We start from the raw sequence: 16,301 nt of genomic DNA, 5'->3' as shown, positions 1-16,301 counted from the left end.
GGGGGGTGGGTGGGTGGGGGGTGGGGGTCTGTGTAACAAAGTGCTGAGATGTTGTGTTGGTAGTGGGTTTTTTTTTTCTTCGTCTTTTGTGTCCATATGTTTCGAGACAGATGTGTACACAAGGTCATGACTATGGGCTTCACCACAAAGCTGGTACTTTATCCTTTACGCAATATGTAGCTTAGCGTACTCTCCACTAAAGGGGATATAATTATGTAGAGGAAATGTAATGTAATTGGTTCTGCCACTGTATTATACAATATAGCTTATGAATTGGGACAGCCAGAGCCACACACACACACACACACCCAAGCCCCCGACCAGATAAGAGTGGTTAATCTTGATTAGAGCAGTGTGAACGCTGAAGAATACAGTGTCCTGACAAACATTTGCCTTGCACACAGCTGAGTGGGATAAACCCCAGTGATTATTGTGGAAATGTCATGCTAGGTAGACAGCCAGAGCCAGGGAAACGAGCGGGATGTGACACAAACAGGAATATGACATGAGTGCCTCACAGTCAGCTCTCTCTCCGTCTCTCTCTCTCTCTCGTGCTTTCGATGACAGATCTGTTCCCTCTCAGTGTCGACGCGGGGTTGTCTTTTATGCAGGAGAAATAAAGCGGCGTGTGATGGAAAAGCTGCAGTCAAAGAAAAATGTCAGAGCGCTGTAACTGCTACGGTTGATAGCCACATATAAAATAGTCAAATAGTGATGTGGTCGTAACTGTGGCTTTGTTTGATAGACCAAGTACAGGGAAGAAATTAAACACTTTTGTTTATTTTTTGTTTTAAAAACAATAGAACAATTTGTCACTTTAACTGCTGTAAATGTGCCTGGTTGGTGTATGAGTTTGTAAAGCCACGGTACGGTCTGATGAATAATTGCTTTCCACTGTGAAATGTGAAGGTTGCAGACATTCTGTTAACCTCGCTAGTGGAAAAAAGGAAGAGGGGGGTTAGAGGGAAAGAAAAAAAAAAGTCCCTTCCTGTCAGTGGTCTCCCTCTCTCTGTTCTTGTGAGATCTGGATGTGATAAGTGTGAGGCCTCTGGTAACTGAACAGGAAGGATAGAGGCTCTGGCTCGGCACACATGTCCACCTCCCCTTTCGCAGGCAAACAAAGAGAGCAAAGCCCGCCACTTCACTCTAGGTTTCACAGCATTTAAGTCTATCAGTGGGATTATTGTCAGTTACCTATGTAGGTGCTCCTCTAGGTGAAGTCACTGCTGTTGAATTTGTGTGATTTTTTTCATGAAAATGCTGGAATCATTCAGCAGCTTGGCACAGTCTAGACACAGTCTCTGGTCTTATGTTGTACCCGACAGTGTGGTGTCAAGTGGAGGTACTTTATTAAACAAGTACATGGCCGTGCAGCGAGGGTTTATCATTCAGCCCAAACACCCAGGGGTCTAAATGACAAGCTGTTAAACTGATAAAAGTGATTAGTGTCCGTACACAAGTGTTTCCTCCAGCAGGTGCTTAAAAGGACAGAAACTAAAGGCATATCCTGACATGCATGGAGTGATTCAACACTGGAGTGTCCAAGTAGTTTGGAGATCAGGACTACGATGGCTGGGACCAGAATGTTTGATTGGATAAGATACTGATTACTTTTTTGGCAAATGATTTTGATTCCAATGTCAATACTGTGTGTGATTAATTTTTTTCAACCCAACAAATCACATGACAAATACAAGGCATTTAACAACTTCAATATGTATGTGTTTTTCATAACATTATACATTATATACTTCATATCTACACAAAGTAACCTGAAAAGTTTAATTATCAGCATTAAGGGATAAAGGAGACTAGTGGACTTGGTCACATGGAGTCACTCCTCTCTTCTGGTCAGTGGTCATGTGCCTTACCAAGGAATGGTGCAACACAGAAGCCTGTAAGTGTTTTTTCATCTTTTCATTAGTATCATTTATATATATATGTATATATGTGTATATGCATAATATATACTGTGCATATACACAGGATGAACTAATTTAATAAATTACTTTATCATCTTGAGAAGTTGACACAGAATGTTTCCCTGGTTACTCTGGATTCATACGCATTGCCTCAGTATAAATACTGTGTTTTTAATTGCATTTTCTCTACAGAATTCGGGCTTTGTTCATTACATTGATGGCACAGCTTCTGCAGTTAGTTTGAGATAAAGGGGCTGAAGAAGGGCGAGATTTGTAATCGTTGTACTAATGATTTTTCAAAGGGAAAAACAGCATGTTTTGCTTAGGAGAAAGTCTGTGGGTGAAGTGAAAATTAGAAAAACAGGGCTGTGCAGTGGTCGTGCTCTTCATCAATGTTTAATTATTGGTGAGGTGAGCCGCAAGATAAACTGCATACTCGCTGTACTATCAGTTAAGACAGTCCCTTAATTTAGTTTATGTAATTCATATTTCTAATGCAAGTAATTCTCATTATTACATCAGAATCAAATCTCCATCCAATCACATTCACAATTTTTTGAGGCGTTTAATATTTTTTTCAGAATGCAAAAATATCATTAAGTATGACACAGAAAGAAGAAGAAGGATGAATATTGATGATGATTTGGTGTCAGTGTTTCCTCTGAGGTCCACCTAGGATGACCATCTGATGAGTGTAAAGTTCCCTGGGTGACTAACTGAGCATGACAAGAAAGAACTTGAACAGTGGTTGCCAACTTAAAACCTCCCCAACCACCATCTTATCTTTTCCTCAGTGGTGTACTTTCACAAGGTTTTCTTTTACCCCACTATCTGATCACAAGTTGTTTTTGGCACAAGAGCTTTACTTGTAAAGCAGCTTTGAAAATCACTGGCAAAAATGAAGTCTGCGCTGAGACTGTGGCGGAGATGTTCTGGGGTGGTATTCTTCCCATGAGAAAGTGGGAGATAACGTGCCAAGGTGACAGCTGAATTATCAGCCCATTAGTCACACAGGGAGAGAAAGAGGTGGATGAACATGGCATTCATCAAGAAAGTGCCTCTTTTTGGCAGATAGACTCCTTTAACTGCTGCCTTGGAATCTTGTAAGTCTCTCCCACTGACAAGGGAGCTGGATGGTCGAGGTCAGCGAGGAGAGCCGGAGCTATCACGGCACTCACTACTGCTGCTGATGGTGACCTGGTCATTTGTCCCAGGACTCAGTGTTCTGGACTAAAAATAGACCCGGCACCATGTCTTCTTTACCATAGACAGATATAAATGGAGATGCACATGCTCGTGTCTGTGCCTCAAGTAATCACAGGCACGCATCTTCAAAAGCAATCACAGCTGCTGGTCATGGCCGGCAACATGCCAGAACGTGTTTTGATTGACAGGGTGACTGCGGTGGTACACAGTGTCAGTGTGTTTAGGACAGATGTTCTCCACGTCCTGCTCTAATGGTCTGCGTTGACATATGACAGTGGGAAATGATTAAGGAACAAGATTTACTTTCCTTCCCTGTCCCGAGACCCTTTGGATGTTTAAAGTCTCCTCTGCCTATAGTTTGTTCTATCATACACTGGTAGAACCCTCTCCTTTAAAAAAAGGTTTAATTTATAGGCCAAATATGTATTTACAACACACTGTTATTGTATTTTATAAATAATAAATGTTGATTTAAAAGAAAAGCACATTACAAATGAGGTCAGAACAACACATACAGTTTGTGTATTTCCCAGACAAATTAAGGTTTGTGATTATTACCAGGTATTATAAGGGTATCAGTTTTTTCTTTATTTTACATTAAGTATAGTACACCATAGTCATGGAAACGTGTATTGTAGTATCCCTTTGCTTCATTGTGAAAAATTTCCAGCTGATTTTCATTTGACATTCCATCCACGGGTAACTTGTCAATTTCCTGTTGGTGATGAATGGACTGAATAAGCTCCACTTCACAAGCCAACAGATTAATTAATGACATGGCGTAATATGTCTTAAGAAGACTTGGCACTGAATTACTGTTGGCTGCAGAATGGTCTATACCTCGATGGTGCTACATAAAATAAAAGCACATTAACGAGCCTTTCTTCTGCCTAATGCTGCCATATCACTGTATTTCCCATTGTCAGTGAAAGCAGTTACTGGGGGCTTATTAGGTCGCTGCACTGTTGTCGGAAAATGCGACCAAGACCTACACTGTCTCCTCTTAATGTTCTATTACTAATATGTCTATGTTAAGCTAATGATGGTGCCGCAGGGCCTTAAAGTAGCACAGCAGCTAATCTGACTGCCGTACCCTTTAAGAAAATGTATTCAAAGCCACACATTAACACAAGGCAAGAACAGAAATGTTATCAACGTTCACCAAGCTGCAGTCAAAGGATGAAAAATCTGTTGACAGAAGGACAAAACAAATCTCAGTAATGTCCAAATTTAGGCAGTGTTTTGGGGACTGACAGTTTCAGCGATGTTTTATTTTTTAAACCCTGATCACTCTTAGTTACTTTTACATCAGTAATTTCATTCATAGCTGTGAGGTAATCAACTACGGCGAGTTAAGCAAAGCAAATTTTTCAGGATTTCCTGCATTGTGTCACCTTGACAAACTGTGAAATTAATAATTAGTTCCTTTATGCCTTTCAAAAGCTGAGCTCAAAAATCAGAAGATATGAAAAATGTATCTCTTCACGCACTTTGACATGATTGAAAGGTTCAGAGTGAGGACGGCTCTTTCCCGAAGCTGAGGAATTTGTGTCCGACAGGCTGATAGTTGTCAATTTCAGACTTGTTTGGGTTCAAAGGAGATGATTAGCAGGGTGATACAGATGCTAATCCCACTGAAGGCGATGATTGAGTCATCACGGCAAAACAGCTGTCTTATATACCGCGTCCTCCCTCCCCAACTAATGGCTGCTGATGACGGTAGCAGAGTTTAAGTGAGTGCAATTGACAGCGGAGTTTGTGCTTCCTCGGGGAGGATGGAGAAAGGATGAATCCGAGCGAAGGGGAAACAGGCAGCAGGGTGGCCATGAAACATTCATGCACCTGGGGACTCTTAGCATAAGGAGAGCAAGCTGAGGCAGTAATGAACTAAAGAGCAGAGGACTTTTAATGGCTCTGTTTGTCCTTTTATGAGATTAGCTTTAGTCTGGCTTCTTGTATAAATTGCCTTAAAAGCCTAATTGCGCGCAGTGATTTAGTGACGAACTTGCCAAAAAAGCGACTGCTACCTGCCGCAGAGCCTCGTACATAATATTATTTACATTTAGAAAAGTCTACTAGTGGTGAGCTGTGAGATAATTGGTACCGCAGCTGCGCCGCCAGATATAGCTCATAGATGAGTTATTCCCGACCCTTTGCCACTCTGCCTGGGACAACAGTGCACCAAATGCGGACGGCCCGTGTCAGTGGCGGCATTGGAACAGTTGATCCTGCTTTAACTCATCCGTCCGTGCCGTTACAGGAGGAGGACGGAAAAAGGCGAGCAAAGAAGAGCAGAGGCGCAGGAGGAGAAATAGGGAGAAGTAATATTTAGACAGCTGCATGTGTAGTGTTGTGTATGGCTGTCAGTAGACGGGGGTGCACAGAAGAGAAGCGTTATATCGGTGCCCTCAGCCAGGCCCGAGACAAACTCCTGCTGCAGTATTGATGTCACTGCGCCCTCCTGACAGCAGGCTGTAAATCACGTGTTGCAGTCATGTATAGATTTACCAACACCTGCCACCTCTGCTCCTCCTATGGCGCAGCAGTAGTTCATCTGTCCGAGCTGAATAAACTGAGAAAACTTGTCCAAACATGTTTACAAGTTAATGCGCTGAAGAAAACCTATCTGAGAGCTGGCCGTCACCGGTCACGTCCTGGCGAGATGCTCCACAGTGGCCGCGGTTGTGTGAGACAGCTGGTCACATGTCTGCGGTCCTGTGCTAGACTGGCCCTGTGCCTTGAGGTGGTGGTGGCAGCTGACTTCCCTGATTCACTGGGAATATGAGCTGAGTGTTGTGTGCCTCACAATGGATCGACTCATAGGCAGCAGACGTCGAGCTTGTTCACTGTCCATCTCCCCGTCGTTTTTTTCTCCGGAACTTTGACTCCCCTTTCACTGCCACTGTGTTCGGGAACAGACAGTGGGCTTTTCTTTTCCTTCTGTATTGTTGCTTCTATTCAGACCCAGGGAATGGCCGCTGCCTTTTCACGGCTGACTCACACAGTTGTCAGCTGTGTGAAATGTGACTTTTCACCTGACATGCACTCTCCTCACACCTCTTTAAAGGCTTCTCCCTCACACAGGTTCTGATCAGCTTACTGTCTGGCTTTCCCAGGAAGATCAGTCGGTAGTACGAGGCCACAGTTTTAGCACCAACCTGTACTCCGTGACACTATATACAATTATGTTTCAGCAGCTCTCCTATATAAAAATAATGACGAGCTAATGGCATCAAGGTCACTTTTGCTACTTGTCACATTATCGCGATGCGTTGTTCAGACCCTGAGGTGTCGGAGCGGCTCAGAAAATGCTGATGCATCTCAGTCCTCGGCGCAGTCCAGGAATCGAATCTGAGCAATGTGACTAAAATTAGACCCAGTGCTGAAGATGTTCAGGCTTGGGCCGTGGGTTCATTCCCTACAATGGGGGGAGAGAGGGCGCTGCGGTCTCAGAGAATCTGTGGAACGACAGCTGTATAGTCACGGTCCAAAATTAGCAACCGACGCTTTCCAAAAGGTGGATAAAAATATTTTTTGGCAAATGAAGCAAATGAGGTCAATCACCATCAGTGGATACTATAACAGTATGATCTACTGTCACTGTTTTACTTCATCAAGCACACACACACATACACACTCATTGTGTTTTTATTGGTAAAAACACTGACATGTTGTCAGGGAATTCATTACATTTGAAGCCATTAATAGTCAATATGTTCATATTTCCCTTTGGTGAACATCTGTTTTAGACGTAGAGCTTACAGACTTTATCGTATTTCTATAACGCAGCGTAGACGTTGCGTTTACCCAGGTCTTGCTGAAAATCACTGTGTTCTTAGGTGATGTCTTTGTAGTCGTCTTGATTTAATGAAATGCGTTTGTCCAAATGCATCACATGTAGTGTTCTGTTTTATATTTATAGCCCTTTACTACCAACCTGTTCAGCCTTCCAGCCATGAGTCTATTTATCACCAGTGAGTTACCACTTGTCTTGTCCTCTAATAAACCATTTCGCTCAGCTACAGGCTGGTGAAACAGGACTGTAAATTTGTTCCTGTGGTCACTCTCACTCCCCCATTACATTATAACATGTGCGGCACCCACACAGTGGCCACTAATTGCTGCTGGTTATTAGAGCAAGGTCACTTCAGACACTGACCTTGCTTTAGCCAATCATAACAGAGCATGTTCCCTGGTTGAGCTCCAATCACTAAGAGTCTCTAAAGGACCTACATGTGGAATTAATTATTCAGAATGGCTGCCCCTGCCTTCACTGTATAATAGCAGGTTTAATGCACAGAGGATCAGCCACACAGGTTACTTTGTACCAGGTACTGATGGGGGCAGAAAGAAGATTAGATTGCTTTATGACAGCATCCCTTTTCCGTCCTTACTGGGACATAATCTCCACACTGGGTTTTTGTTACTGCCATTACTCATGACTGGCATGTTCTTGTACTTGCTTGTCTCTTCTCCTATTCTTACAATCTGGATCGTTTTTGTTTTATATGGACATGCATAAACCAATGGCAATGAGGTTGGCTTAAATATTTATTACTTGAGGAAATGAAGAGGTTAGAGATAAGAACCTCAGCTCAAAATATTTACATCGTTGTCACAACTGTTTAGCTTCTACTCCTCGGGGAAACAACAAAGTTTAATAGTGACCAGGGGTCAGATTTTCCATTGACCTTTTAGTAGACTGTGTGGCACTTCTGCAAATGGAAAACATAGTTTTTGCAATTGAAGAAACAGGAAACTGCCGTGGTGTCGTCTTTCACGGACTGCTGTTTTGTCGATTGTGTTTTTTTGTTGATACCCAGGGGTACAATTTATTCAGAAAATTGAGTAAATATTTAAAATTGCAGACATGTTGACTATTTTACTAAATGGTAGACGTGTCTCTGACAGAGATTAAGTCCTCTACTCTGGTCTCATGTCAGCTTAAGGCTAATATAGTTACTAATTTAACAGTTGGATATGAATTAGCTATTTCTGACAGAAGCAGGATGGAATACTATAATAGTATAGAAATAGTATATATATGAAATGAATGAGAGTGTGGTGGGGGGGCAGTAATCTCACACAGAGCAGCTCACACAGCTTCAGTGTGTATTTGCAGAAAAATAGTGCTGAGCAACAGCAAGGTTAGCGACTCTGTCTGCATCTGCATTATGCTAATCTAACGAAAGCAGGGAGCTAACAGAGGCGTCCTGCGCCGAGTATCTTCAGGGGCATATGCGTAAGAGTCATCATGCAAATAGCAAGGATGGCTGATAACCCCAAAAGAAAAACAGAAAAGAAAAGGTCAGACCAGATAGAAGCAGCCAGAGTTGACCACACCTCCAATGACGGGCCACATTCAGATGTTCACCCCTGCTTTGATATTTGTCTGTAACCAAATGCTCTTATCGCGGCCCACGAGCAAACATGCAAACAATCTGGCCTGTGTGTTTCCAGTCACATGGGTCTGAAGTCTCTGAGAGTCAGCGTGTCTGTCCTGGTATTTCCTGAGGCTTCGTAAACATACTGTACACACACATTCTCTGTAGCACACAGGGACACACTGGTGTTTCTGTTAGAGCGGCCACTACTGGTAATTAAGCGGTTTAGTATACAGTATAAGGTAATTCATTTTTTTAATTTCTTTTTTTAAAAAGGCTAATGTTGTTAGCGAGTAATGGTGTCTAATATAATGATTATTATTAGGGACGAACTACTAAATTTACCAACAGGTTAATATAAGCAAAGTTCGGTTCATTAAGTTCATTAAGTTATGTTTTAAAAATAAAAAAAAGAAAAGGAATTGAATAAAAAAAGTGGGTTTGCTTTATTGCTTAGTGAATGAATATCTTCTTTGTTTAAGGGTATTCTGTATAAATGATTTATAGATAGTTTCTTTTGGAATAAAAATGTAATAAAAAATAAGCATAAAAAAGTATCAAAATATGTTCCAGAATATTTCTCGTTATAAATTTCCACTATGCTATAGTTCCAGTATTATTTTAGGTGTGTGTGACCGCCACATGTGTGTTGGGTGGTGAGAGTCCATTCAGTTGATTCAGCGTAAAGGAGTTAAATAAATACACGGCAGAGTGGGTTTTCATGTTTTTCTGCCTTTATTTCCTTTTCTAAAGATCAGAGCTTCACCTGGATTCTTCTGCGTGTTGTAGCTCGCCGCTGCGATCTATAGGATGTGTTAATACTGTACGTACAGTATATACTGTGAATGTAAATTATCTGGATCTTAACATGTCAAGCTGAAATATCATGACGTTCGACCTATGTGTCATCCGCCAGGTGTGTTGAGTGTTGTCAGCGCCTCTTGTCACAAAACCTGGCTGTTATTCACCCATCAAATGCAATTTCACGGCGGTGCGGATGCAGAATATGAAATCCAATAGCAGCAGATCTGTGCTGGGATTATAATTTAGTCTCTGTGGGACATGTGGGTCATCTGAAAGACTCTATTTCCTCATATTTTGTAATCCCCATTTGTTCTGCTTTTTCCAACAGAAACACAGCTTCGAGGTCTTTGTCAGACTACAATGCCCTGGGCAGGACAGTGGCTCCTTATGTTGTCTGGCTTCCATAGGGTCCGTCCACATGTGTGGCGTTTTAATGTCTTTGTTATTGTTTTATTTATTTAAAGCAGATTGTGTTGGACCCTTATAGTAATATTGGTTAACACAGATCCTCCTTGAAGGTGGCACTGTGAGCTCTGCTAAAATGCCATGGCTGATCATGTTAAGCTGTGGTCCAACATTGTTGTTTGGTAAGAATTTAGTACTTAAAACCCATTTAAGAAAAGAAAATACAGCTGCACTCAAATTCTTTGTTTATTTGTTTGTTTGCTTGTTATTAATATTACGTATCTGTGACTTGGCAGAACATAGTGGGAAAGGCTGCTTCAGCATCTTGTGTTTGTTTTACTCCCAACTTGAACTTTCACTCTGACCACTCTGCTCCATTACCCACAGCGAGTGAAGCAAAGCAGTTCATGTTTATGGTCGAATTGGGGGATTGGGGTCAGCAGGATATACCCATTTAACCTTGCCTAAGACCAGCAAAGCACAAGAAAGGAAGTCATTCATTTAATGTGCGCTGATAAAGGGTGAATAGTTAACAGTTTCTGAATTGTTCTTGGTAAAATACTAAGTCCAGCTTTAAATGTTCCAACCCAGTACCTCACTCCCTTCATGCCCGATTCTAAGAATCGTGGAAAGAACTTGTGAAGCCAAGCATGAACATGGGAAATTGATTTGTTTATATATCATTTCAGCTATAGTAGCACTTGTCGTGATTCAGCTCCATGCCCCGTTGTCAAGAAGGAGCGGAAAAAGTAAAGCATTAGTCACGGCTGGCATGTTCATATACTTCAACTGTGTTGTCTAAAACTGGTTATAAGTTTGATGAAATACAGGGTTGTCTATTATAAAAACAGCATTTCCCTCCTAAAACTATAATACTGTGTTAAAGCTTTGAAAGATTGCAGTATTGTGAAAACATACTGTACAGTCTGTGACAGCCCCAGGCTTCTCCTTGACGGGTCAGCAGGGCAAGGTACATACCTGCAATTATGGGGATTTTATTATTCAGCATGTAATGTCCATCTGATGTCTGTCATGGCTTTCTGCAAAATGACACAGAATTAGTTGTAATGCTCGTGTACATGCATCGATACATATTTTTCATACTTCATACATACTGCCGTCCAACAAAGTTAAATGTGGAAGTGACTCAACAGGAAGTTATCTCTGCAGGAACAATGTCTCGGTTATTCAGGATCATTTACAGACCTCAATGTCAACACTAATCAGGACTATTTCTTCTCCACATAATATTTCCAGTGACAACAGTTCAGAGGGAGGTTTGTGGCAACCAAAACTTTCCAAAAGAGATTTGTCAAAACCAAACCAGATTCTACATCAGGATAAGCAGAGGATTCTTTTTTTCCTAACACACAACTTGACATGTCTTTGGAACCTTCTGATATTTACACTAATGTTCCAGGCTACATGAGGTGCCGGTTAACAATCACTCGTGCGTATTTGTTCTGTGCAATTAATCAAATCCCAATCACAGTTGAGATGTAACACTGTACATTCCTGACCACATAAAATGCTGCCATGTCATTCTGTTAAAAGAAAGTTCCGGAAAAAAGCCAGAACAGGACACAGAAGAGAGTCAGAGACTGTGGGTCTGTCCATTAATGTAGTATTGTACATACTGCAATACCGTTGTTGACCTCTGAACCCATGGATGACACATTCCTATCAAGTCGTGCAACACTAATTCATAACTGTACAACAAAATATGAAGTGAAAATGTGTTATGACCCATTTAATTTCAAACCAGTGAGTCAAACTATGACATGGAAGTGAAACATGATGTAGGAAATGTGCGCGATTAGGTTGACCATAATTTAGTGTGTGGCTTTAGTTGTTTGAGTAAGAGATATTACTATCTTCGTCATGTCAGGACAATTCAGTGTCACAAGAAACACAATGTTTTCCTTAGAAATTGAAATATAGGAAATGATGGAGAGGCCTGTGATAGCTGTAGTTAAGGTTAGTATTAAATTATTAGCAATACAATTTGACAGTAATATTTATTTTGTGTAACCTGAGGGCCACATGGTGACAGAGAGGTAAGAGCTCTTGCCTTACAGAAAGAAGGGAGCCGGGAAACTGGATTGATTGATAGGTTTGGATTTATGTAAATATGGTTGTTGCACATATATGTGTACATATAATAGAAATATACTGTTTATGTATATTTTGTAGTTGTTCATCGTGTCAACAGCAGTCTATGAAAGGTCACCACGTTTGCAGTCACCTGACCCCTTCTATAATTTTATTCAAAACAAAACCATACAAAAGAGAATGCAGTTCAAATGTTGCGTCCAGAGAAAGGGTTTTCACTGTTTCTGAGCTGGATGATTTCAGGAGTCTGTTTCCCTCTGTATGTCTGCATGACTGCATGGTGCATAGAGCTGGATCCCCTCGAGGTTAAAGAGGCAAGTTGTTGGGGAGCAGCAGAGGTGGCGATGAACTGTTTCTGTAAATAGCCCACCCTGCATTAAGGAGAGCACGCTGGGCTGCTCTCTGTGCAGTCCTGACCTCACCGACCGAGCCGCCGCTCACATTTCCTCACAGCGAGGGAGACTGTGGGAGCCAGTGCCGACCGTTTCTCCACTTAATTCAGGTCAGAACTGATCTACTCTCCCTCGTAAAGCAACGGCGCTTGTGACCCTGGTGCCCCCTTCACCACCAGCCGGTGTCAAAATAACACGGGCAGCTCAGCGGAGTTCCTCTACTGCTCTGTCTGCTGCTGTTGTGAAATCATGCTGCCCTCATTTGAGTTCCTGAGTATCTACACTCATTTTCACATCCAAACAAAGTCTTGGTTTTATTTTTGTCTTTCGCCACATTAAGCCGCCAAAAGAGAGTTTGCCTCGCAGCATACGTGCAGTACATATTGTATGTGTGTGTGCTAGAAAGTAGGTCATTGATTTAAAACTTGGACACTGATTATGAGCTGGCCTAGAAATGGGCTATAATCGGGTGTCTCTCACACTGAAACAGCTTTGCATAAGTTGCTGTAATTTCAAGGTCACACAAAACAGCGGTGTCTCATTGTCTCTCCCGGTTGTCAGTTTCAACAGATTGCTGTCTTTAGAATCTGTTCAATCTTGTAAGATAGCTCGTATAAAAATGCATTAGCCCTGGAAAGAAAAAGGAAAAAAGAAGACTGGGAATATCATGTTCATCTACCTTTATAGGCACTAGAATGTGCCAAATCTGCAGACATGCCCTGTTCTGTCCCTGATGGGGGTTGATGTGCTCATCTGATGCCATTTGAACCAATAATGTAAATATTCACGGCCTTTGAACAAGCCAGGACGTGAACTGAGCTGCCTGTGACATAGTCTCCGGCTCTTGAAACACCCTCATAAGGGAGAGGCATTTTTTTCATGACATCGCTGAACCGACTGAATCACAGGATGAAGCTTTGATGATATTTCATATATCTGGGTAGGAGTTCAGCCATGTTTACAAAATGGGCTGATATTCAACTGGAAGAAACCAAATGTACCTAGCTGAAAAGTATGTAGCAGGTCAAAAGGGCAGGTTTGTGTGCTTCCTGTCCTCATCCTTGATCTCGGCGAGTCAAAAACAAACATTAGTCATGCTAAAGTGAAGGCAAATGTTGTAGCACATGAGTGGAAGCATGTTTCCCTAATGATTTTAAGTTTGCATGTTTGCAGCTTGGCAAATGCCCGCTCTCGCCCGGCGTGCATCCCACTTAAAACGTTCTCACACTTGCAACCTGTTAAATGAGCCCTTGCCATGTTTGCATTTATTATTATAGTGAAAGAATCCTAGCCAATAAGGACACTGGCCACAACAGCTGCAAGTTGTTGCACAGAGGGGAGACGAGGGAGGGAAATAGTGAGGTTTAAAAAAAAAGAAAAAGGAAAAGTGACCAAGAGGAGAACAATTGACCAGGCGTGATACTGGAACGAGAGGTGACCTGAATGTTCAGCTGGCCAAGAGAAGTGGAAGGAAGCAGCAGGAAAGGCAGGTCCCCGGCCCTCTGTCTGGCCTGGCTCGCTGCTGCTTCTGGTGGGTCCCACTGTGGCCTTCCTCTCCTTCCCAACGTGTCCCCCTCCTTCACCCACGCCCTCCTTCCTGCACTGCTGCCTGTCATGGCTCACTACATTGGAACAAAATGATCAGCTCTCACCTCCTTATGAACACAGGTCATCCTGGTAGCCATGCAAGACCCGGGCCTTCTGTATTAGATAGGGATCACTGACATGTGGGGGAAGGAGCTGCTGCTGCTGCCTCTGCTGGTCAAGTCAATATTTCTGTTTTCTTAGAACGCATTCTTCTGAAGGCATTTTTTTTCTCATCAGAATTTCATCCATCTGCAAGTACTTTAAAGTGGACAATGTTATGGAGTTTCTAGTTTGGTCTGGTTAGTGGTTGTGTGTGTGTGTGTGTGCGTGTGTGTGATTCCTCATTACACAAAGAACTGCATCCAGTACCTGTTTCTGTAGCTCATACGGTAATTAATTGTAATCACAATCATCATAATAGCTTCTCAGATAAAACACCCAGGAGCAGTCCTAAAAAAAAATCTATTCCTGTGAAAAACAAACACCAGACCTCTCGTACACCCTTCCCCTCCCTCCCCCTCCGTGTTTGGCTCTGCTTTTGGTGAGAAACCTCTCAGTTGTATGGAGGAGAGGGGTGGGAGCAGCAGAAAACAGGAGGGCTCGCACATTTGCATACCTTTTTAGCATGTGGTTGAGGGAGCCTTTACTAAAATCTGCCCCACCCCCTTCCCCCCCCTCCCCCGTGAGGGGGGAGGGGTACTGGGGCCAGGGGGGAGGTAGGAGCAGGGAGGTGTAGGGTGGTCTCTTCTTGGAGACGGGAGGCACCATCTGAGCCAGAAGACAAACAATGTGTTCAGACCTGAGATGACAGTGGCAGTCTGGTGTTGGCAGAACAGGGGGAGCACATCCAGACACAGAAAATGAGTCTGAACAATGGGGTCATAGGGCCACTAATTAGTGCTTATGTAATGATCTAGCCATTAACTAATATTAAAAGTCATCAGGGGGTTAAGTTTAAGTTTCATTTCACAATCAATTTGCTTTGATTTACCATTAAAAAGATTGTTAATTGAAGTTGTTGGTGTCGCATTTTATACCGCAGTATTTAAAAGGTGCTGACAGGAAACCCAGTCTCCTTTGATTTGTATTGTCAGTAAACGCTTTGCAGAGAAATGAATCATCTCAAGTGTTACTTTTGTGCCTTTTCGGTAGAACACCATGGCCATTATATATATTATGACCCCAGAACACACACGAGTGGACACCGTGTGATTAACATCTACGACTGTCCAAGAGAAGCCTGGTTGCAGGCCAAATGCCAAAGTGAGGCTGGGCAGACTGTGTTTCCTCAGGCTGAGGCGTGCACTTCAGCCATGAATGATTATGTCTGGAATGTTTTATAATCAGTATAGTGTCAAAAAATGTCGTCATTTGAATTGCTAATTAATTATTACCCAAATGACTCCACAAATAAATATAGACTCCCTGTTTGCCTTATATTATTTTCTTCCAACCGAACCATGTACCCCTGCCCACTAGGGGGGTCTGGGATAAGGTGAGGTAGCCCAACATGTACATGTGTGTCTGAGTGAACTGCAGTGGCTTGAGGCCGTGGGAGGAGGCTGAGATAATATACCTGTGCAGTGACGTTGTGCTTCCCTCCACTGTGGGTGGATGAGCTACAGTAGTTAGCCGTTAGCAGCCCAATTGAGCCTTTCTACAACAACTCAGCAATAAGAAAACAGGATTACAAATGTTCCATAGGTGGTCGTTGCTGATCACTGGCACCTCTCACCTTTGGAAACTAGAATATTACCAGTACATTAACCTCCTGTGTGGAGCAATGCTCATAAAACAGTCAATTCCTGATCTTTAAATATCAAGTGCAAGTACATACAGTAGTATAAAAATTGTAGTTCCAGTAGTGGTTTGTAAAAAAAAACTACTCTTGATCTTAGCTGTTTTTGTAAAATCCACCTCAGCCTTTGGCACGACCAAGCTAAGGGGGATGGTAGGAGTGTGAAGGGAAGAAATATCACAGATGTTAGTCTGCATGAACTCCTTCCCCTTTACAGCCTTCCTGCTCAATCTGGTCTCTTTAGCCTCTGTTCCTCCCCCCTTGCTTGCCCCTCATAAAAAGACAAATTACTTCTTTTGGTCTAATTTCAGTGGCAGCATGCGGAGGTCTGCTTCGACGCCTGCCGGTCAGTAGACACTGTGCAGATCCTCTCTACTCAGTTTTAGCTTCTCTGCTTAGATGTTGAATGCATTTTCTATTCTGAAAACAACTGTTTTCTGACACTTTTTAATGTGTGAGCTTGAGAAACCGTCTTGCTGCACATGCTGCTGGACCAGTTGTCATCAATGGAAACAACAGGGTTATGGTTTCAACCAAAGCTGCAGCCACAGTGCGTGGGTCATGACTGTGACAGGGGTCACAGTTGTGCTACATGCCAAGCCCAGTCTGGGAGTGAGCGGTGATGGTGCTGTCAGTCATGTGGCCACTCGGGGGGGGGGGGGGGTCCCTTGTGCTGCCCTCCCGCGGGAGA

The 16,301-nt window shown here is 42.7% G+C and overlaps 1 protein-coding gene across 1 annotated transcript in view; it reads left to right on the top strand.

Annotated features, from left to right (window-relative positions):
* Window positions 1-36: 36 nt before the first annotated feature.
* LOC103381918 (zinc finger MIZ domain-containing protein 1-like) overlaps window positions 37-16,301 on the top strand; it is a 70,187-nt gene continuing 53,922 nt past the window's right edge. The window contains exon 1 of the mRNA XM_025057282.1: window positions 37-1,897. The gene's annotated coding sequence lies outside the window, so the exon portion shown is untranslated. The remainder of the gene's footprint in view (window positions 1,898-16,301) is intronic.

The sequence above is a fragment of the Cynoglossus semilaevis genome, chromosome 8, assembly GCF_000523025.1.
Source record: "Cynoglossus semilaevis isolate Cse_v1.0 chromosome 8, Cse_v1.0, whole genome shotgun sequence".
Lineage (NCBI taxonomy): Eukaryota > Metazoa > Chordata > Actinopteri > Pleuronectiformes > Cynoglossidae > Cynoglossus > Cynoglossus semilaevis.
The sequence above is the reverse complement of the archived record's forward strand: the minus strand, read 5'-3'. Positions and strand labels throughout refer to the sequence as shown.